Raw genomic sequence first — 24,566 nt, 5'->3', positions numbered from 1 at the left:
ATTTTCTCTCCTCTTGGCACTGCAGGGCTTTGTGGTGGTAGGAGCTGGGCTCACTGGCTTTGAGGTGTTGGAAGAATCTTATCGTTCTTTTTTGGATCCGAATTAAAAGGGGAAATTGGCCTACTTCAGCTCTGCATCCGTTATTGGGGGTGTTCCTATGGACTTTGAGGATGCTTTCGCAGATCTCTGTGTGCAGGCTTTCGATTCGGTGTTTGTCCCATTTCTTAAAGTCTTGGTGTGCAAGAGGGCCCCACACTTCACTACCATACAATACAATTGGTTCAATTTCAGATCGAAGGGCCCAGGTCTGACAGAACTTTTGCAGGTGATGTAATTGCTTTTGTAGAGCCTCCTTAGATGGAGCGAGCAGTATTAGATCATCTGCAAAAACTAAGCATTTGACTTCTGTGTCAGATGGGATGTTTGACTCTACCAGGGATTTGGCTACATCATTAACATAAATATTGGGGCTGAGACTGCAGCCCTGCTTCACCCCTCTACTTTGGGAGAAGAAGTATGTTTCCATGATTCAAATTTTTACAGCACATTTTTTATTAATATACTTTGTCTTAATAATGTTGTAGATCCAATGTTCAAAATGAGATAATTTCAATATGGCAGTCTTGATTCTATGGCTGCTAAACTGGAACATCTCATTTAAGATGTGATCAGGGCCTCTTACCTTCCTTGACTGCAGGGCTTGGATCAGCAGTTCCTCTTCAATAATATCGTGATTTAAAGAATTTTGGTTTTCTTTAACGACTGATTAAAGGATTTATAGTTTGTTGAGCTGATTATTTTGGGCTGAATCCAGAGTGATTGCACTGTATAGATATTCAAAGTGTTTTGTTTCTTTTCAAATTTTATCATTTTGAATAGCCACCTCTTCCTTATCTGATTTGGTGAATGAATGGCTTTTTGGCCAAAATTATTTGGATAATTTCATTGCAATCAGAGTCAAACCACTTTTCATTAGCTGATTGGTTTGAACTGTGATGATGCTGAAATTTGTTTGAACTTAATTTGGATTGTTGGATACCCAATTGCTTTCTGGTGTCTGCTGCTCTCCTCACCACCTGTACAGTAGCTCAGTGAGCCAGGGCGTGGCTCCTGGTGATGCCGCTGGGGCGGAGCTCCTGTGGGGAGGAGGGGCTCTGGGAGGGTGTGAGGGCTCTCTCTCTCGAAGTCATAAAAAAAATACTTGAAAATGACCCAATGTTTGTATTATGGTGGTGTGGGAGATGAGCTGTAGAGAAGCAATATTTCCAATTTATTTTATGATATTACAAACCCCGAGATCCTCATAAAAGAAGTTATAATGCAGTCTATTCCTGAATGTGGTGAAGTTCACGGAACTTTGCGTTATAGTTTCTTTGAATATCGTAGAAGTGTGGGATATATTTCAAAAAATAATTTCGAGACACGTGTAGTTATCCAGTGACATCAACCAAAGCACATCTTCAGCATATCTTTCCTACTTTTGGTCTTGCAGGAAACAGACGCGCAGGAAGAAGTTTTCACCAGGGGGTGCGGGTGCGGCGGGGGGGGGGGGCACCGTAACACCGCACCTGACAACGTCTCCCAGACAGCAGGCTGCCGTTCTCAAACAGACTCTGGTCTTTAGTGGACCGGTTCTGGCTCCAAATACCCGACCAGGTCCGACCAGTGTTGAAGCCTAGACCCTGGACCCCATGCGGTCGGACTGACGAGCATTATTTGTTTTTATTAATTCTGCGCCGGACCACGGCAAAAAAAAAAAAGAAGCCCGTAGTTGTGTTCAGACGTGACAGGTGGGGCACGACAAGCTGGTGATCAGCTGTGGTCACTGAATTGTTAGACTACATTCACTACAGTAGGTCATTTCAATTTGCGCATCTGTGTTTTTTCCTTTTTATTTTTATTTTTTATAACATATGCGCATCGAGAGTGAGTGAGTGAGCAAGCGCCAGAGAAACAGCGGGTGCGCACCAGATGATTTCCAACCGGCAAAAACTGAAATGAGACGGTTAAAGAGAGGAAAAACACAGAATATAGGCTTATATGTCCAAGAGACTTTGTTCCGTCGTTAAGCCGTGAGGGAGGGAGGACCCAGATGAGGAAACTGTCACTGTCAGCTGCACATCTGTCAGCAGCTGCTCCAAACACTCGTTACAAACTTTATTTTGAAGGGACAGATTAGATTAGATGTTGATTTTGTTAACAGTGACTTTGTTGCACCCAAACATATCGTCTTATCTGGTACAATCGACCTCCTCCCTCCCCACCAGCCCCCCTCAAGAGACCCCTCTCGCCCCCCTCCCCACGGTGCAGCTTGAAAACTCCTCTTTCTCCAAAGGGGGAGATGACAGATAGAGTCTTAGAACTACTGTAGCCTAATCAAAGCTATATTGTTGCGAGTTGGCTCCGGCAGAAGCTCCGCGCAGTGCACACTGCTTCGGCTGCCTATAGTTTATCAACGTTTTTTCGTCATTCTTCATTAGGATAATGTTAAGTTAATTTTGTGGTGGGGACACAATTGTTAACAAAAAGTGGTTCATCTCAAGTATGGCTTACAATGTTGTGGAACAGAAACAGCAACCACAAATATTTATAATCTATCATTTTATTGTCATCGCAATTTTTCAACTTTCGCCACCAGGGGGTGCTGCAGCCCCTGCCGCACCCCCACTTCCGGCGCCCCTGGCAGGAAATGCAATGAATCAAAACAGTAACATGTTCTGTCCTCTGTAATAATCAGAATAACGTAAAAGGAAAAAAAAGATCACTTGCTGCAGGCAAAGCGTAGCAGGATGAGTCAGGCTGTTGATTCCTTTGTACGACAACCTCTTTTTTTCCATGTCTCTAAATATACCATCGGTTCACATTGACCTCAGTTGTTCACTGATCTTCCACCTCCCTCTTGTCTCTCCTCCGTGTTTCTGACTGCTCACTGAAGGATAATCATGTAAATGATTCTTACCTTTCATCCTGAGTCACCTCTCCTGGGAGGGGATCACAGGAACCACTATGACTCACCTCTACACCTGCTCAGGTATGAGTGAGGCTACCCCGCTGCAGCTTCACCTTGCTCTAAGTGTATGGATGGGGAATTTTTATCATTTGTCTAGCTAGTGTACAGTGCGAGTGCTTGTCACATTACAAGTATCCATGCAGAGAAAGTGAACACTTCCTTCTTGCCAAAAAACGCTTTGTCACTTATTTCATGACCTACACTGAATATAACTTGATTGCAGACGCAACAGACCACTGTGTTGTTAAATGAGATGTGACCTCCCTCACAAACACTTTCTTCGTCTCTCGCTCGGTCTCTTACTCTGGCTGATTCCATACTGGACTGCCTGCTGTGTCTCCTTATGCTCAGGTTGGCTGGTCTACTATAAAGACTTAATTTTCAAAAGGTTTGCCACTGTGATATAGCAGTGAGCACACACACAGACACACACACAGACACCCACACACACACACACACAAAAAAACAAACTCAAACCATGTGTTGTGATGGAGATAATGAGATCGAACTGGATGGTAAGTGGGCACAGACAGAGTGGATATACTAGAGAGTAGAGAAAAAACACCTGCATACAGTAGATTTCTAGTTGATAGACATTCAGCCTGTGGGAGTGGACTTCTTCTATCCAATTCCCATCCAGTCTTACAATACTACTCATCCTTCATCTCAATATTCATTCTCGCTCACTTTTGCAATACATCAGCTGAAAACACAAAATAAAACCCATTTGCATGAACTTTGTAGCTAGTTAGCCCTTACGAAAGAAAAATATATTGCAATATATTAGAAAATATCATGTGATATATTAGGCAATATATTCCCATATATGGGATTTAATTTTTATATTTTCCAATATATTGCAATATATGCATGGATCATATATGTGTATATATTGAGAAATATATTGAAATAAAGACCAAAAAGGCACTATATTTTTAAATATTTTATATATTTATATATATATGCATGGATCATATATGTGTATATATTGAAAAATATATTGAAATCAAGGCCAAAAAGGCACTATATTTTTTTTAAATGTTTTATATATTTTCATATATATGCATGGATCATATATGTGTATATATTGAAAAATATATTGAGATCAAGGCCAAAAAGGCACTATATTTTTTAAATGTTTATATTTTATACAACATACACACACACACACACACACACACACACACACACACACACACACACACACACACACACACATATATATATATATATACATATATATATGTGTGTGTGTAAAACATTTAAAAAATATAGTATATAGTATAGTATATGTGTATATTTATAACCCCCCCCCCTGTAACAAGTTAAGTAATTTATCTAACATCACAATTAGTCCGAAGCTGAAGGTAAAAATTCAATTAAAGTAAATATCCTGCATAGTTCTCCTCCTCTGTGTCCTCTGATCAAATAAAAATAAAATGTTACCACAATGAAACAAAATCCATTGGCTGTCTCATCGTGAGCATTTGAACATGATTGGTTGATCTGACTGACATAATGGCTCTTGGCCAATGACAGCTGTGCGCGCCTTTCCGGCGCCAAATTTGAAAATAACCGTTACTGCTGCTGTGAAACGGGAACCGCCGCGACGCACTTCAGTCGTTCAAGAATGACCAGTCATGTGGATTATTTTTACGATACGGATAAATGGACAAACAGTCGGCTGGAACCTGGTCCTAGCGAGAGCTTGAGTGAATTTAAATCCTGCAAAAAATACCAGGTAAGATATTTCTCTGTTATTATTGTGGCGTTGTTGGTGTCAGGGATTCAAACGAGGCAGGCTCTGGTGAGAGGGAGGGGGGCTGTGTAACGTTAACGGATGTGAAGTCCTGGACATGTCTCGACATGTCACCATGGAGGGTTTTTTTTTCTTATTCTCCTTGTTCTAACCAACGGTGAGGAGGATGTTTCAGCCGGTACATGGCTTCATTAACGTGTTACAGAGAAAAGGGTTAGAAAGAAAAGAGAGAAAAGCTAATCGCCATTAGCACATGAGCTATACGGCTTTCAACCCCGTAGTAGCATTCTAGCGAGCGGCTAACTGGTAGCGTTAGCGGCTAACTGGTAGCATTAGCCACCGGTGTAGGCACCAAATGTGGAGGCTCCGGGCTGCCAAAACCGCCCTGACTAATCTGATGTTTGTTAAATCTACAAAACGAATTACCGAACAAACACCACCACTTCTGTGTGCACGCCTCTGCAACTAGTCATGGCTATCGTAGCCGTTAGCTTAGCTGCTGCTGACAGCTAACAGCAGCAGCTAAGCTAACACCAGGACGTCAGCTGTTAAAACCCTCCCGTTGTCGGACACAACATGAAACTACTCCAATTAGCTCAGTCATGTTGTAACAAAGATATCTGCTGGAAAAAATATTTTTTTCATGGGCTGTTTATTGAGTTATTTAAGACACTGTTTTGAACACTGTGTAAACATAAGTGAAAGTTCCTTTAGAACAGTGGTTCCCAAACGGGGGGGGGGGGGGGGCGGTAAACCGGCTTCGGAATGTGTTTTATTTTGAAAATTAACCGGATTCTTCCGCTGTTTCTTTGTGCGACTTCCTGCCCGGCTTGACAGGCTCGCTCGCGGCCGTAGCTCGCGGCTCGCGCGCCGCGCCGCTGCTGCTGTGAACCGGAGCGACGTGGCTCCGGTGTGACACAGTCGTTAACATCAAAGGGCTCCGCTTCTCGCTGCTTCGCGGCTACTCGCGGCGCGCGCGCGTGTGTGTGTGTGTGTGTGAGAACCACTGCTTTAGAAAACGCACTCTGCTGCAGAAGAAAACAACATGAACTCTGCTAGTAACAGAAACTACTGGAGATGAGACACTTCACTGACTGTGGCCTCTTAGCATGGTTACTAATACTCACTCCTGTTAATAAAAGTAAAGTATCACTGATATTAGTGTATACTCGGTTGATGAAGTATTAGTCATCCAGCTGAAAATGATATAGCCTGCAAATAAGCCATCATTAGTGAATCCAGTTTATACACACAGGTGTAATAAGTTCAATTCACCCTTCATAGGTTGGACAAAATAATAGAAACTTTAAAGTCAAAGATATGTGGCAGTCATTTTCATTAGGATATTAGTTCTAAATATAGTGTTATTTGAGTAATAATAATCAGGATCAGCCGCAAAATAAAATAAAAAAAAATCATTCTATCCTTAATACTGTGACACAGCTAAAGATATTTTTGTCCTTGATTAATTAATGTTTTACTCTGTTTCTAATTGACTGAATACTCTTTGTTATGTCAATCTGTATTTTACACAGCCAAGGACCCACAGCAGTGCTCTACCCATGAGATCATCGTGCTGGAGAACCCGAAGTGACAATAGAGCAAAAGATGATGGGGTACAGACTTCAACATGCAAACAGGTAGGCAAACAGACCAAGAATTATGGCAAATGCATTTTGCTTCTTAAATTTTTTCATTAAACCTAGTTCAGATTAATTTCAGTTCAAGTTTTTAAAGTGATAGTTCACCCAAAATTGAAATTGCACTCATTATCTACTCACCCTCATGTCGACTAAGGGCTGGGAGGAGTTTCAGAGTCCTCAGTGGCTTCTCTCTTACAGGGGGTCTCGACGTAGCAGTGCATGTCCATATAACGGTTGCAAATGGATACCAACTGTCTTCATAACAAAAAGACACACCAAAAAACATCCAAATACCTCCATGCTGCTCGTATGTAATGTTCGTCTTGTATTGAAGCCCCGAAATGCGAAATTGTCCCAAAAATCAATGAAATAAGTCAATTTTTCGAGCTTCTCGAAGCTCTTCTTCCCGGTTCGTCATATTTGGACGAACCAGGGTCTGTTCTCTTCCCAGTTCGTCCAAATATGACGAACCGGGAAGAGGAGCTTTGAGAAGCTTCCGCTACAAAACAAGCTTGAAAAATTGACTTATTCAATTTTTTCCGGGACAATTTCGCATTTCGGGGCTTCAATACAAGACGGACATTACATACGAGCAGCATGGAGGTATTTGGATGTTTTTTGGTGTGTCTTTTTGTTACCAAGACAGTTGGTATCCATTTGCAACCGTTATATTGACATGCACTGCTACGTCGAGACCCCCTGTAACTCAGAGAAGCCACGGAGGACTCTGAAACTTCTCCCAGCCCTTAGTCGACATGAGGGTGAGTAGATAATGAGTGAAATTTCAATCTTGGGTGAACTATCGCTTTAAATGTATAGCACCATCCCATACAGAAGTAATTGAAATTTCCACAGGACTGATGCTGGCTAGCCTCGCATCACCAGGCTCTTCAGACAAGCGAAGAGCCTGGTGTCAGTTACCTCCCAATTAGTCTGCATTCTGGTTCCTGTCTGTAGCTGATACCGAAATCACCAAATTCACCAAAATAAAAGTATTCACCAACATAAAACTTATAAAATAACAGGGTACCCGCGGGGTCTTAAAAACTTGAAAAAGTCTTAAATTTGATAACTATAAATTAAGGCCTTGAAAAGGTCTTAAATTTAGTTTACAAGTCTTAAATTTCATTCTCAAAGGTCTAGGGGTGTAACGGTACATGTATTTGTATTGAACCGATTCGGTACGGGGCGTTCGGTTCGGCACAGCGCTGTGAACGAGTGAGTTTCGGTACAGAAGTTGTGTGTGTTTACAGTCCGCCTGCAGCTACACGTGCAGCCCGTTTACGTCGTGGCTATCGCTAATGCTACTGCTAATGCTACCGCTAGCGAGAAAACAGAGGCTTGAAGACCCTCCTGCTTTTGGGAGGAATGGAGGTGGAGGTGGAGGTGGGGGGGCTGTGGCTCCTATCTCCTCTCTGTCTGTCTGCCTGTCCGTCTGTCTGTCTGTCTGTCTCTCTCTCTGTGTCTGTGTTGCGCACAAGCTCCAGTACATGTGGATCTGCTGCAGATGCGCCCAGAGCAGGCGCACGTCGCTGCTGTGTTGACACTACGCACTGTGCCGTCGTGATGACCCGCGTTATTCATTCATTTATTTATTTATTTGCGGCCGAACGGTTGCATCGTCAGGCAGCCGTTGTGGCATTTGCCCACATTGCCCTATGGTCAGTCCGTCACTGGCTCGAACTGTTAGTGCTGCACTTTACATGTAAAAAAAAAAAAAAAAAAAAAATCATTGTAAGGCTGTATGTTTTGTTATTTTGAGAATAATTTATTGAACTTATTAGGCAGCACTTTACAACAGTAGCCTTTTATATTTTTTTCATATTTTGTATAATGGCTTGGTTTAGTTTAATAAGTTTATTTGTATCAGGGACAGAATGTACCTACAACATAGCATTAGTAGGTGAGTAAAATAATTACATTTGACTAAAACATGTAAATTTGGTTTAGAAAAATTCCTAATAAACAACAAGCAAATTTATGTTTTGCATTTTGTTCTCTTACCGAAAATGAACCGAACCGAGACCTCAAAACCGAGGTGCGTACCGAACCGTGATTTATGTGTATCGTTACACCCCTACAAAGGTCTTATTTTTTATCTATCTGCATGATACATTGCAACAACATAACTGTATCTACTTGCAAAAAATCATGGAATGCTGCGTTGGCAAACGTAAAATGACTGTTGCGAGGTTGGTCTTAAATTTCATTAGATGTGGTCTTAAAAAGGTCTTAAAAAGTCTTAAATTTGAGTTGCAAAATTCTGGGGGTACCCTGAATAAACATTAACTTGTAATACAATAAAAGCAAAATGTCAATTTAATGGCTCAGGGACTTTCTTGTAAATTATATTCCTTAAATTAAAGAGTTTTACCGCATTTTATTAGCTTGGTGCTTTTATTTTGAAGGAAAGGTCTGTCTCTCTCGCCCTGGATCCGTTTCCTACCAAAACAGCGGGTCAACGGCCCCAGACTAGATGCTGGCTGACTGAGTGATAGAGTTGAGGGAAATCATTGACTATACAGCTGAATACCGACTGAATACTAACATTAAACTAGTGGTCTATTATCTTGTTTTTACTGGTGTGGAGTCTGGACTCCAGTAGGGATAGGCATTTCAAGCGAAAGTATTTGATAATCGCGGAGTACTAATCGATTGACTCTTTGACACCCCCCTCCAAACCCCCTGTGAATGATCTGATGTTTGATGTTAGGTTGAACATTAGAATGAAGCAAAGGACGTCAGAGCATTTTATACAGATAATTTAAATAATATTTAAAAAATCTCTTTTTTTCTCTCTCTTTTTCCCTAGATGCACCAAGGAGCCAGCTGATTACTACCAATTGGAGGGTGGACATCTCTTCATCTGCTACATACATACATCTGCTTTATCTGCTACATCAATTTTCTTTTGGCTATTTATTTCTTTTCCACAGTTCCAAAAGTATATGTATTGTCTGTTCAATGGCATTCTTTAAAAATGTTGCACTGTTCAGAAATGTAGAGTCAGTCACATTTCCTTTGTCTGACCATATGCCAGGCCTGTTGGCAGGGTTCTTACGGATCCTTAAAAAGTCTTAAAAGGCATTGAATTCATTAATCTAAAAACAAGGCCTTAATTGGCATTAAAATGTCTTAAATCAATTTTTCAAAAGTCTTAAAAATGTTAACACTTGGTAAGTGGTATTTTATGGTGGCCGTCAACGCTAAATTTCTCACAGCCACCAGATTCCGAGTCAGTGGTGGTTTTTTTTTTTTTTTCGGACTTTTTATGCATTTATTTTGAAAGGACAGCTGGAAAGAGACACAATCCAATGTTCATGTAGCAGTCACTTTACCTTGGATCACATAGGAAAGTGGGTAAAATTGTCCCTAACCCTATGTAATTGATGTGAGGTGTTTCTTTTTTTTCTGCATTTGTGTTTATTATGAAGTTGGTCTTAAATTTAATTTCAAGTGGTTTTAAAAAAAGTCTTAAATTTAACTTGGCTTAAGCTGTAGGAACCCTGGTTGGGGTTTTAATAGGCCTGTATAGCTCCCTACCTCAAACTGGGTTCAGTATCTGTGCCTGATTAAAAGAAAATAAAGGTTGCTTTTGATAAATTACCCAGTCTGTGTTAATATGTGGTATAAAGGTTTGTGCACATATTGCAGTTTGCATATTTAAGTATTCATCCACAATATATTGAACACATATGTCATGTTTTTGTTTCCATATAATTTTCCATATATTAAATATATTCCACAATATATTGAACACATAGCCATACATATATTTCATGTATAATTTTACATATATTTAAAATATATTCTACCATATATTGAACATACATGTGACACTATATCTTTTCATATATTATCAATACATTTTATCATATAAATCTGAATACATTATGGTGGATATTTATAAATATAAAATTGCATATATTTTGGGATATATAAACCCATATATTATATATTCAGGTTTAATATATTTCAATATATTGAAAGGGGCAGTTTTTTGTATATTTTGCAATATATTGCAATATATTACAATATATTACATCAATATATAATATGTTGTATAATATATGTGTCATCAATATATTTTTCCATATATTGCAATATATAATATATTGTATAATATATGTGCCATAAATATATTTTTCCATATATTTACAATATATAATATATTGGAAAATGTAATGGAAGAATAATATATTACAATATATTACAATATATTGCAAGTAATATATTGGTAAATATATTTTTCTTTCGTAAGGGAGGAGATTGACTCCGAGTATTAAGGCTGGTTAGGCCACACAGCCAACTGGCTCATCTGACTTTATAAAGAGCTCAGTTATAAACCTACTTTATATGGAATATGTTTTTCTAATCACAGGTGTGTAACAAGAAAAAAGAAACACTCTCCTTGTTTATTTACGTCAGTGGAACAGGCTGTCCAGCTCTGGGAGAGAACCAAACATTGCACTTTTTCAAAAGAGGTCCACAACTTGGGATGTGAGAAATCATCAATAAATCTTTAAAAATAAATAAATAAATAAATAAATAAAAATAGTCACCCTTAACATCTCAAGTATATAAAGAGACCTTGCACCTTTTGAGTGTCAATTATATGAACCAGTCTGAAACACACTAACACTGGTGACACTGTCAGAAATCTCCTTAGAAGAGAGTCCTCCTCAGCTCCTCCTGCATGCATGCATCACTATGCACCGTGTCGGCGGCTGTTAACAGTGAACACTCCAACCAGCCCAGCTTTAGGAGTGGGCGTGGATATCTGACTATTAGACTAAGCTCCTTATGGCTCTGTTTCTGCTTCTCCTGACAATTTTGCAAGAAACAATAGGCAATGCATGTAGAGCCAGTAACTGCTGCGGGGCCATGTTGTCTTCCAATCTGTGTGGATTAAAATCTCAGTGTGACTGTTGTTTTACCCCCAGCTGTGGCTGCCTCTGATCACTCAGGGTAATCTCTGTTTATTTTAATTGTGGTAGGATGTGGCAAAACAATCATTGTCAGTTTCCATGGAAAGGATCAGCTAAGTGAGCAACATGGCACTGTAGCCTCAAAAAGTATCAACAAAAAACAGAATAAAGCTTTCACAAATGGATTTAGTGTAGTGGGATTCAGTGTCCAAGATGTGATACCTTCACCTTGATTTTTTTTTTTCATTCACTAAAACTGATGATGGTTCATAGGTATATTTTGATCAAAGTTTCTGTTTTCTGACACACTGTGCTAATTAAAATCAGGATCAAAAACAAAGACAAAGGTTACCTGAAGAGCTGCAATCAATTATTAAATATTAAGCATATAATCAGTGTGTAATACACTTTGGCTTTCAGGCATCAATACTAAACCTGGATAGTTATGTTCATTAGTGTACTCTGTGCGATTGTGTCCAGAGAGATTATGCTAGCTCTCTCAGCTAATATAAGAAGACACCCACACTTCAAGACTCCCATATTACTCTGAGTCATATTGTCCTTGCTATTTCAGTCTCAGCACTGTGGTTTATGTGTGTGAGAGTGTGTGTGCATGTGTCAAAAGGTTGCACTTACGAATATTTCTCTCCTATTCATATCTTCTAAGAAAGCATTTAAATTCTCTTTCTTTTTATGGCATTTAGCGTTGTGCACATCCCATGAACATTTTGGAGAAAATAAATGAATAAATACCCAAACAAATAAAATCAGCATATTTGGCTGTCTGATGCATTGGACATTTACATCTGCTTGATCCCTCTGCATTTCAACATGTCAACAATCATAGACAGAAGATAAACCATAATGACTTGGGAAACTTGGAAACCGGAGATTCCCACAGCACATGAACGTACTGCAGCACAACAATCAGCACGTGTCAGCTCGGAACAAAAAAGCAGTTTTGCATTCAGTGTTTTAAATCAAATGGGACGTTGCCTGCAAAAACATTGTTATAAAAAAAAGATACATGAAGTAGGGAAACAAATGAACTCACTAGCAGAGGAAGGTAAGTGCTAAATATTTAAAGTATCACATTGAATTCTGCATGTGCTTTTTTTTTTTTACAGCTAACACACATACTTTGTAACTTTATGTACACACCCACACTATGAGACAGACAAAAACACACACAACACTTTTAAAGTTTTAAAACAGGTACAGCTCATACAAGTGACAAACTTCTACTGGGTTTAGGAAGCTTAATGATATAGACAAAGTAGAAACAGTACTGACACAATGAGTAGCCTATATCTCCCTGTCACACACCCATGTTTTCTTGTGGAGACACAATGTGGGAGTCACAGAGACAACAACAGAAAGCACAGGAAGGGTCAATGAAAGGACAAGAGAAGAGGTACAGGAGGTGTCACAAAGTGGGTGGTAAATACAAGAACAAAGTGATGAATGAGAGAGAGAAAAAAAAAGCAATGCAAGCAGATCCAATCGGTATGATGTGCTGCACTGAAACAAAAGAGTGATGAGACGGAGAACTCGACTAACATCATTCGTGAGATGTGTGTGTAGCCAGGGAATAAATACCAGCATTAAAATAGTTTGTAATGTCCCTTTTAAACTGAAACCATGTTATAGTTTGTGTGAAAAGTAGTTCCCACAACACGAGGGATATCAGACTATCTTGATTGTTTTGGTTTTGGTGTTTGGTTTTGGTCTTTTGGTCTTTTGGTATTTGCCCTGCTGCCATTGGTCAGTGAGTAGAGACGTCAGGTTTTCTCTGTGGGGATTGGCCAATGGGCGGGACAAGAGAGATGGGGGAAAAAAGGAAAAGAGAGGAGGGAGAATTGAGGTGTGTACTCCTAAGCATGGCCGCTGTGTTCTTTCTCACCATAGTCGGGACTTTTTCCTGCATCATCGGCTGCAGGTACAGAGACTGAGAGACTAGTGGTTCACCGTGGGTGAGTGAGCACGGCATCGGACACAGTGTCGCCAAAGTTTCACAACACCTCACAACTCATCCACAAACAGGCCTGCAACAGAGGGTTAGTTATTTTCTTTGCCGGCTGTTGTATTATTATTTTTATGTGGGCCCACACTAAATTTGAAACGTAATATCCTGTGTTCCAGAGATTCAGGGTTGAGTATTACTCGTTTATATTTTGCTGATTGAACAGAGTTTACAAATTTACATGAAGGATTGAGAGATTCTGTGCATTTTACAGTGTGATAACATTGCCTTGGTGAATTTTAAAGGACACTTGCCTAGGTTTTGGTTTTTTACTTAATTCTGAGATGATGTTCTTGAGATACTTTAACTTGGGTTATTAATACTCTAAAAGAAAGAGAGTTTGTGTTTATTAATTAGTCGTATTCGAAATATTTCGATTGTGTGAATAAATCATTCATTCATTTTAATTCATGATTCCCTTTGTGTCAAGTTAATAAAGAATGGTTAAAAATTAATAAATAGTGTTTAAAAGCTTTAAAAAGGTGTGTAAAATCAGAGGTGCCAAGCGTAAACTCCTGTGTCATTCTAAGTTCATGGTATCCGAGGAGTTTGGCAGGTAAGTGTTGTAATAGTGTTATATCGGTTAACTCAGAGCGTAGGAACCAGATAGTGGTGGTCCAGAGCAGGACCTTTTAGGTGGTAACACCAGCCCGCGAAAATAGCAGTCCGTCATCCCTGTGTTATGTTTTACCGTGAGTCAATAAAGTGGACCTAAAGATGATCACCGAGTGATGGATAATCTTTCCTATAACACTACAGTAAGCTGGGTTACAGGTCATAACAGTTAAAGCAACCTTATAGTTAATAGCATCAGACATGACAAAGTAAAGAACCCTTAGTGCTGTATCTTAAAGTAAGGATACTTAGAAAGTGCTACATGTGAATTCTGCAGGACATTCTGCAGGCCACAATTCCCCCTGTTCAGACCTGGCAATAGCATGTGTTTCACCTCCCATCACTCAGGCCACATTAGGAGGTGGTTTAAGTGGGGGATTGTGACATTTAGTTGGAAAAGTGCAATGCAAAATGTTTATGAGAAAGAGGGAGAAAAATAGATTGACTCAATGGGGGCAATTACACAAAGTCAAAAGTGCTGATGTCTTCTTCTTTCCTTCCTAAAATATGTGTCCTCAATTTTCATATTTATCTATGAGAATTGTGTGTGTGTGTGTGTGTGTGTGTGTGTGTGTGTGTAACAGAGAAGGAAAGTGAGACAGAAAGACAGAGGGGCTGCAAAATGTGTTGGGGCAGGTACACGTAGGTGACACTGAAGTAGAGGAGCATGAAACAGCTCAGCCAATCTGCCAGAGACACAAAGGGTTTATGTTCTCATTTCTTCACTTTCCTGTTTTTTTTTTTCTTCAGAAATATCACTTATACAACACTCCATCTTATTATCAGCCTGTGGGTTAGTTACTGTCATTAGTCAGTTGACTCACCAGAAGAGTAGCATTTAACAATAATCCCTGCTGATACTGAGCTACTCACCCTGTATATGTAGCTTGTCAGTGAGTATGTCATTTCATCATCTTGCCTGTCAGTCAATCTGTCCATATTTCTGTCTGTCGTCTGTCTCCAGCACATACAGAGCTGCATCAAAGCAGAGAGAACACCATAATCCACACACACTACCGGCAAAGTGGTGGGGCTCAAATTGCCATTTACTTTCGTAGTCCCTGGAGATTGGGTTCTTAGCCTTGTGTTCAAGAGTGCAAGAGTTGGAAGAGTGCTTGGAATGGAAAAGTCTCATGACTGTGGAAAGTATAATAATAACAGGGAAACAAACGTTGCAATAGATTCATCGGGGCAAATGATTTCAGGCACTGATCAGTTTTTCTTTGCCCTATACTATGTGTCCAGGCCAGAAAACTGGGAAGAACAGGAGGAAAACAAACCCATGGCATCATCTTTACACTTTACACTAGTTGGCTACATATCTCTTTTCTCTCATGTGAAGCAGTAAAACGATGGGTTAAAAGATTTCTTGTAATCACTGCGGGTGACGCAGGGGTGACACAGCATGGGATGTGACCCTTTAAAAATAATTTACTTAATTATTACAATCAAAGCAAAATGGAGTGTGTTAGATTTCTTCTTTCTGGGGGGGGGGGGGATTCTCCCCACAGCTGTGAGACCAATCTATCAGGAGTAGGAGCAAAGTAAAGACTGACTGTTCTCTCTGGATCTTGTGAGGTTCACTTGACTCATTTCAACATCTGCGATGCCATACAGTCAGTGCAGCACTTCTGTCGCCCACGCAAGCCCCTATAATGGAGGAGCAGCAGTACGCCAGGCTGCCGCATGCCGCCATCATCCTGCCGTGGGTTCAGCCTTAAAAATTGAGGCAGGAAAGCCCAAGGCTGCACCAGCAGCTCTTCATCCGCTCCCCAGTGGCATCCTACTGCTGCTACACCCCCAGTCCAAATACATTCTCGCCGTTAGCTTAGCTTTTCCTCAGAGCTGCTATAAGCTGACTGGTAGCATTGGCTAACACAGTTAGCTACTGTAGCTGCTTGATAAAAAGAACACATATCTGATTCTTAACCGATTTCGTATCTTTAAACCATTTTGCAGTTTCTCTCAAATGTTTGTCCATCTGCTGCTACGCTTTGTCCACAAGGCTGTCATCTGTTAAGTGTGCCACAATCAGTCTTAACTTTCTGCTTAGTACAATTTGGACAGTGCTGTTAATTATCCATGAGGTATTGAAAGTATAAACAAAGCACGCACATCCAAAAAACTGACGCTGGGTGCTGGACAAAAAAGTCAATAATGAAAAAAGGAAAAATCCGCACACCAACAAGGAGCTCCAAAGCACTAAAAATTTATTATCACCGAAAAGGAGTAACGTTTCGGTCTCGCAGACCCTTCCTCAGACTAACACAGGTGAAAGTAGTGAGCCTCTAATATAGTCTAGGTCACATGATCAATCAAGTAATAGGTAGCACGTCTTGAGTGCACCATATTCCAGAAAACATAATAATAATAATACATTCAACAAGAAATACATGTAGAATATTTTTTCTACATGTATTTCTTGTTGAATGTATTATTGTTGAATGAATCTGTACCGCAAAAGTACAGATAGAAATTCCATTCTGGATGGCACATCTTTTCACCCCATCCCCCTCAAAAAAAGCTTGCCCATTTCCCAATTCAGTCGCATTCGCCGCATTTGCAGCTCAGATGCAGACTTTGAGTCTCAGTCAACAGAACTTGTGAAACGTTTTCAACAGAGGAGATACAAAAATGAATGGATCACACATGCCTGCAGACGTTTCGAAAATGTCACCCAGTCAGAAAGCCTTAACAACACTAGGCCTCGGGCTGTGGGGCCTACTTCAAATTGTGTAGTTCAATACTCACTCCTCGGTAGTGGTTTTCAGTCCATTTTAAAAAAACACTGGTACATTATTGAGTCTGATCCACAACTTAAATGTTTTTCTACACCACCACGCATTGTGTTTAAGAGACCGCCTAACCTTAGAACCCTATTGGTTAGAGCTCACCTACCCACTCTTACACAACCTAATTTCTTAAATTCTGTCCCTTTTGGTAACTACAGGTGTGGTCACTGTTCACAGTGCAACTTCACACACAAAACTTCTACCTTTAGTCACCCACGCACTGGCAAACCCTTTAACATAAAGGGCGTCATTTCTTGCAACTCTAAAAATGTGATCTATATGCTAAAGTGCTCTTGCGGCTTGGCCTATATTGGTAAAACTAGTAGGTCACTGAAAACTAGAATATCTGAGCATAGATCCAATATTCGGACCCATGATAGTAGAAGTCCAGTAGCTGTTCATTTCACCACCTTTTCCCATAGTGTGTCAACCTTGAGTTACTGTGGTATCGAACTGGTTAAACAACCCAGCCGTGGAGGTGACTTAAATGCGCTTCTACTTAAAAGAGAGGCTTTCTGGATCTACACTTTAGACACACTGTCCCCTAGAGGTTTAAATGAAGATTTTGATCTGAGACCTTTTCTTTGAGAGATGTGTGTGATTATTATTGTGATCATTATTGTATAATGTGTGGGATCGACACACCTGTGATTCTTTCAAATGTGTTTCAAATGTGTTTATGGTTGCCTAGATCTGACACAATACGAGTGTGTGTGTATATTTACAGTTACTGTAACTCATCTGATGTCCTTAGGTTTGTGGAGGCGTATGTGGGGCGATACTACCCTCATATGGTTTGTGTGTTATATATGTATATGTGACTGTAATGGGATGTGTTAGTGTATGGTAACATTTTTCTCCAAGCTTATGGTTTTATAACATATCATTACTTCGAGATCTCTGTTTCCTGTTACTCTGGTGACATCGGATGGATTTTTTCTAACTTTCTATTTTTCTATTTTTCTGTATCACCTGATATGAACGAACCAAGATGCCTCTGGTACTGATCACATGACTGTATGATGGTGCTTTATACCTGATGATAGTGTCATGTTGTTTTTGCTATAGCATGCTTGTGCACAAATATATTTTTTCTACATGTATTTCTTGTTGAATGTATTATTATTATTATGTTTTCTGGAATATGGTGCACTCAAGACGTGCTACCTATTACTTGATTGATCATGTGACCTAAATTATCCATGAGGTGCCATGAGGGTCACCCCCCGTTTCCTGCCCGAAGAGAGATCTGTAGTCCAATGTGTGGACACTGACATCACCATCTTGGACTGCAGCTCTGCAGCTCTCTCTGTTCTTGTTCTTGAAATTATTCTATCAGTAATTTGTATATTATGAGAGGAGGATCAACCACTTCTGTCTCTATGGACCATGTTTCTGGTTGACCCTTGACCCTGCAATGTCAACAATACCAGAGCAGGGATTCAGGATGCAATCCATCAAAAACTAGGGTGAGAACTTCAGTGATTATAATGTCACACAACTCTGAACTGCTTCAGGTTGGTAACATATTTCACCAGCCTAATCTAAAGGATTCAGGAGGATTGATGCAGGATTATTTAGTCACAGTGGGAACTCGCATCACCAGCATCACTTCCATAAATTACACCATTCTCACACCATAAACAGTCATATTTTCAGAACAAGACTTTTCATGCATAGAGAATTATGAGGCTGCCACACTGCGTCGTTTCCAGCTCTCAGCTAACTGACAGGATGGAGGTCTTCATGGAAAACATTATTTTCTCAGTGGATTTCTACTAGTTGTAATGGTAAATTGTAGCATTACATCTTGTGGCACCATAATGCAATCACAGTGCAGTGGGAATGGTGCTGCCAAACCTGTCAAATAGGAAGAAAATATCTGCAATCTTCTTCAAGGAATTTCCTCTGTAGAGTGTCGAGTGTCTCTTTTTCCCTATAGTAGAGTGTCAGGGTTAGGGTTATGATATTTGTGGCAGTTTAAACAGGGGAGTATTAGTACGTTTGCATCCAAGCACCATGTAAAAACTCTCAGCATTATATGGCTGATAGAGGGACCTGCATGCTGACTGTCACACTGAAGCCACTAAATGGAATTCAGCCATAATTATATTAACCACCCTGCTGGCCAATTGTTTTGTATTTACAGAATGAACTGTGCACTGACTGTGGCCCGGCCGAGCCTTTGCCTGCTGAGCTCCTAATTAACAGGAATTAGTAACAGGTCTGAGATACTTTGCATGTAGTTGGGATTTTTTAAGGGTGCCAAGGCTTTAATGTTAGGTATCACACAAGGCTGTGAATTGAGCAAGCTTGATGTTCCATTTGTGTGAATAATACTATCACGGTGTTATCATGATTTAGATTCTAGCCGAGCATCATAGCTGAGGCCTTTCACCACTTTTACCTATCATCATACCAAAAGCATGCACTTTCCTTTTTTTCTCTTATCCGATTTTGCAAATCTAAAACTTTGGTGTCACTCATGCAGAAAGAACACACATAATCCCAAATACAATGACAGTGAAAAATATTGTACATTTTGATATGTTATTAAATATACTTTAGCACGTATTTAATCATACTGAATTAAACCTCATGAGAACCACAATATGTGTGAATTCCGATTTAAAATGTTTGCAATGGCTGCAAAATTCATTACACAGTGGGGTTTTTTAATCAACTAAATATTCTTCATTAGAGCCATCTACTGTAACATCTTCTGTTCATATTCATCAAACAGGATATTTACATGTGAAAAAAATCTGTAGAAATTTGGTGCACATGCATTGGTGTACACCCTGAAGGGAGCCCTAACTACTACACAAACTGAGACATCTTCAAAGAAACTAAAGAATTTATATTTGCTGCCAAAATGTATTTCCAATATATCTTTTAGATGTTGATTAGAATAAAAATAACACAAAAATGGTCCTCACAACCATTCAAAGTGTTTGCTGCCAAAGCCTATTTATATTCTGTCAGAGCAGAAGGCCATCTCTTACATGCATTATGGCAGTTCGCTTTTCATTATTTGCAATGTAATGTTTTGGTCTGCTTTGTTATGGAGCAGGGAAATCGTGCATAAGTGCACACATACAAATCCTGGCACGTAGATATAAACAAACACACCATCTTTCTCAGGGACCCACACTGTGGAAACCCTGCAGATTTTATAGGCAGGAATTCAATGTTTGTCCAACACACTGGGATTTTCACACAGACACACATTACCGTGAAATCACTGACACACATTTGCCCTTGTATGTCACTTAAACCACTTAATCTCTGAGTGTGGCATGGCAGAAAGTCTCTGTAATTCGATATGCTACAAGAGAGTGACAGTGTCAAAAACACAACAACAATCCAAGCTGATGTCTTTGATTTCGCATGTTTGACCTTTTGCGTTAAATTAAGAAGGTGAATTACAGTTATTGTGTCCTTCTTTTCCCTTAAAGGCACATTCTGTGACTCAAATTTAATCCTAAAGCTAAGCACCTGTAAACATTTTAAATGTGTCACTCCCAAGTGAAATAGACAGCTTGCATCCATTCAGCTCAAGGTAGTTGAGTAGTTTGTCTGAGATAAAATCCACACATACACTGTAATCCCTGCTATACACATATGTAGTTTGGTCCTCTAAGTGTCAATGGGCTTGGTTTGGTTATATTTTCCACAGGCCTCACTTTCTTACAGGACACAATTACATGCCCACACACTGAAGACTTTGTCATACAACTATTCAATTGCTCCAAACCAAATGTGGCCCCTGTGCTTCCAGCTCTGAGGAGAGCAGATCATGCCTTTCTGATACAGTCAGGGAACTGTGGCTAGATGCTGCTAGCTACTCCTCAAGCCAACCCCCATCTGCCCCACTGGTGAGGTGAGAGTGCAGCCACAGGGACATGGTTGCTGGTCCTCTTCACGGGACGCCATACCACTCACACAGAATGACAAGCAGACATCTGTCAGCTGATACATCCCTCTGCTCTCCACTGGCTTCACGGCCAGGGCCATTCGCACAAAGTGCACGGGTGGGCACTGAAGCATCAATGGCACCAACTGGTTGATGCACATGATAGCCTTTTCAACTGCAACATCCATTGTCCAGATGGTGGGACAGATTGGTGGCGGCAAAGGCCAGATATGGAAACGGGAGCTTTCTAGCCTCGGCCCTACACCTGGCCATGAATCTTCAAATAGAATATGAACAGGTGTGGTAGAGGTTCTGGTTTCTAATGGTGTGGATGGATAAAGCACCTGTGCTGCCATGTGCATGCCCTGGTTATGGTCTCCACTTGTGTCCCATCCCAGTTTATCAGTGGAGTCACTTATTGGCCCCAAAGAGGATGTGACTGCCCTACCAATCCAGGGCCTAGTTTATAGAGTAGCTCATTTTTATTACGTCCATTTCATGGTTTATCTTGTGATTGGTCCTAAAGTTACTGGATGAAACTTTTCATTTACATTTTTATGAAATATACAAATATATACTAATCAGAGAAGTCCAAAGTCAGTGCAAGGTTTTTGACTATTAATAGCTGCTGGAAAATGGTGATAGCTTTATTTCCAGAATACGCATTTTGTAACTATACAGTATGTCAGTCTGCTAATGTGATAGCTCTGACATAGAATAAAAGGTGATACAAGAGGCTAAGTTTTGCTCTCATTTTGTAGCTCTAACTCGGACCACAATGATCCAAGAGGTAAAATGCCACCATATGAAACCTTCTAGAAAATAACTAATGATAAGATTCCCGTATTGTTGAATCTTGTTTGAACTAATCCTGATGTAGACATTACACCAGTGTTTATATAGCTCCCGCTTCAGCATATCCTCTTTATCTCGGTCAAACATTGAAAAACTGGCCAAAGCCCAGAGCTCCTCTTGCCACATAGAGGTCAAAGAGATGACCCAGTTCTTCCTGTATATGGGTTCATTCCCTCTGTCAGAAACTGGGATGCAGGGGAGAGCATGTCAGAGGGGCTGAGAGAGGGAGAGAGAGAGAGGGAGAGAGAAAAAAAAGCAGTTTCCTTACATCAGCTCCTTACAACTTCATATGACACTAAGGGCAAAAATGTCTGCACAAAAGTGAGCAATAGATCTTCTAGCTAAATAAATAAATGTGGTTGATGCCAGCCAGAACATATATTTTCTATACAATGCAAGTGACATAATAGCTTAAATGTAAAATTTTGTAACTTGTATAGTATGTCCCCTTTTTTTTGTGATACAGTGGCAAATACACAATTTACGCAACTCTAGTGGTGTCTATTATTGCTAAGTCACTTGGTACATTTTAATAAATGCATGTTTAAAACTTCATACTAATTACACCAAATCAGCAAGGAATAAACAATAAGTTTAAAACCAACTCTTCAGATTCAAATCATTATTCAGATTTTTTACATATTGTGCCTGTGGTCATAAAAACATTGAGCTAAAAATAATGTATGACTCACTTCATCACCTTGTAACTTTAATAATGGCAGATAGAGTTTTTGCCTGCGGCATGGTGACCAAGCAGAGTATTCAGGGCAAAGCCAAGAAGGGTGACGCATACAACTCTGTTCATGCTCCAAACAGTGCAAAAGGGGAGAAAAAGAAATCAATGAAAGTGTGCTAAAAAAAATGGGATAAAGGGTTGTATATCAGTTTTTTAAGCACAAGAGAGACATTTGAGAAAATAAACAATCAGATGCCGCTGAGCTTTGGGGGCCATCATGGTGTGTATTTCAGGGATATTTAAAAAGAGTCTGAACTGTTATCTGTCATGAGTTGCAAATGGCTCCCCAGACATTTGGTTTATGATTACCATAGCTGTCACTGCTTACATCTCTATCGGTGGTGACTCTCTGTCTCAGTTAAAATGACAAAAAAAGATGGCCAAAATCCAGAGCTAATCTTGTCGCAGAGATGTCAGAGAGAGATGACCCAGTTCTTTCCGTTTCTGGGTTCATTCCCTCCATTGAAAACTGCATGTGATGCAGGGTGCAGGTAAATATGTCAGAGAAACAACGAGCAGTGCCGCTGCCTTACATTGGATTCTGACATCAACAATCTGATCACTGTGAAAATGTGTCACCAAATTAAGCACAAAAGAGAATTACCATCTCCCTCTTTGATTTCATGACACCCAAACATGGCTGCCGGAGCTCTGATTCATCTGGATTAAGGCCAGTTTAATCCATATTTATGCAGGGACCACCCAAGCACTTGCAAACTACATCTTAGAGGCTGTGTCACTATACCAGCCTACAATAACCCGTCCTGTGAGCCTCACATTACATCACATTTTATGCAGTTTTCCTTGATGCACAGCAGACAGAAGGGGAAAAAGTCCCAACTGCCATTAGATTGGCTACCTCTTTTCTCTCATGTGAAGCAGCAAAACAATGGGTTAAAAGATTTCTTGTAATCACTGCGGGCAAAAATAATTTACTTAATTATTAAAATCAAAGCAAAATGGAGTGTTTTCCTTGATGCACAGCAGACACAAGGGGAAAAGTCACAACTGCCTTTAGATCTGCATTGAAGATTTATGTATAGCTGACACTTAGAAGCACGTATAGTTTTGAAACTTTGTGTCTGCAGCCTGTTTGCGCCACCTGATTCATACTGCTTTGCCTTCTATCAGATGGAGATGCATAACTCTAGGGAGAGATACTCAAGGCTAATAGAAAATTAATGAAAGAAGAAAGACAAGAGTAAGATTAAGTCAAAACAGTAGCTCTTATGAATTCCAATGCCAGCTCCCATGGGGCTCTGACAAGTTTTTGCCCTCTCTCCATGTTTTTTTTCCTGATCGTCTCATTTCCCTCTGCTTTCTTTTTCACAGATTCAAAGCCGAGTTGGTATCCTACATTGATGAGGTGGTTGGCATTTACACTTACAAGACTACATTTTAAACCATTAGTCTCTCCCTTCCTTGCTGTGTGTGTGTGCGCGTGTGCGTATTTGAGAGAGATTTGATTTTTTTTCTGATTTCACCCCATCCTTACTAGACCTCTCTCCATCATTCTCTTTCTCCTTTTGCCATTGCAATTTACCCCCAAAAAACTCATTGAGGCAGCAACTAATGTTCGCAGCCTTTCTCTCCCCCTCCGTAGCTCTCCAGGGAGAGCAGTGTGTGAGAATTAGGTCTCAGCAGACGTGTTGTGGGTATTTTTGCTCCGACAGTTTGGGGCTACAGCGAGCACAGAGAAATAGTAGATGGGATGGTTGGCTTGTAGATGCTATGCATGCATGTGTGTGTTTGTGTGTGGAAGACAGGGAGAGAGATAGAGAGATGGAGAGAGAGAGAGAAAGCAGGCTTTTGGCGAGGACACCATCTGGCCACGGGCTCAAAAACTCATCCAGCATGACTGCTCCAAGATAAACAAAACATGCAAGCATGGAAGGTGCATACACAGACACGCATGCACACAAACACACATACACACTCATGCGATAATCAGTGGTTCTTGTCTCTGAGGTCAGTGATCTGATTGGGGTGATTTTAGGTTGGTGGAAAATGCTCTGATGTGAAAGACCAGTTCATGAGGTCTTTATAGAAACATAAAATAATAAAATAAACTTTTAAAACCAATGTGTCTAGTTAGTCTAGGATTGTTAAACATGAAATATTATTCAATTCAAGTATCTGCAAAACAAAATTCCCTCAATACTTTGAAGCAAGTGAAAAGGCACGATTTAAGGCACATTATAAAATGGATTGATCCCTAGTACAGCAGCTCAGTATGCTTGGTAATTGAATTGAACCATTCTGCACTTCATGATTTATGGCCCGTGTCTA

At 40.1% G+C, this 24,566-nt stretch overlaps 1 long non-coding RNA gene across 1 annotated transcript; it reads left to right on the top strand.

The window, feature by feature from the left end:
- The first annotated feature begins 4,812 nt into the window (after positions 1–4,812).
- Positions 4,813–10,153, top strand: LOC146975913 (uncharacterized). Its single transcript, XR_015037365.1, has 3 exons — positions 4,813–4,926; positions 6,305–6,409; positions 9,225–10,153. It is a non-coding gene; the product is annotated as an uncharacterized LOC146975913 (long non-coding RNA).
- Positions 10,154–24,566: the final 14,413 nt, after the last annotated feature.

This window comes from Trachurus japonicus, chromosome 13, assembly GCF_045865225.1.
Source record: "Trachurus japonicus isolate A0001 chromosome 13, Traja_1.0".
Lineage (NCBI taxonomy): Eukaryota > Metazoa > Chordata > Actinopteri > Carangiformes > Carangidae > Trachurus > Trachurus japonicus.
The sequence above is the reverse complement of the archived record's forward strand: the minus strand, read 5'-3'. Positions and strand labels throughout refer to the sequence as shown.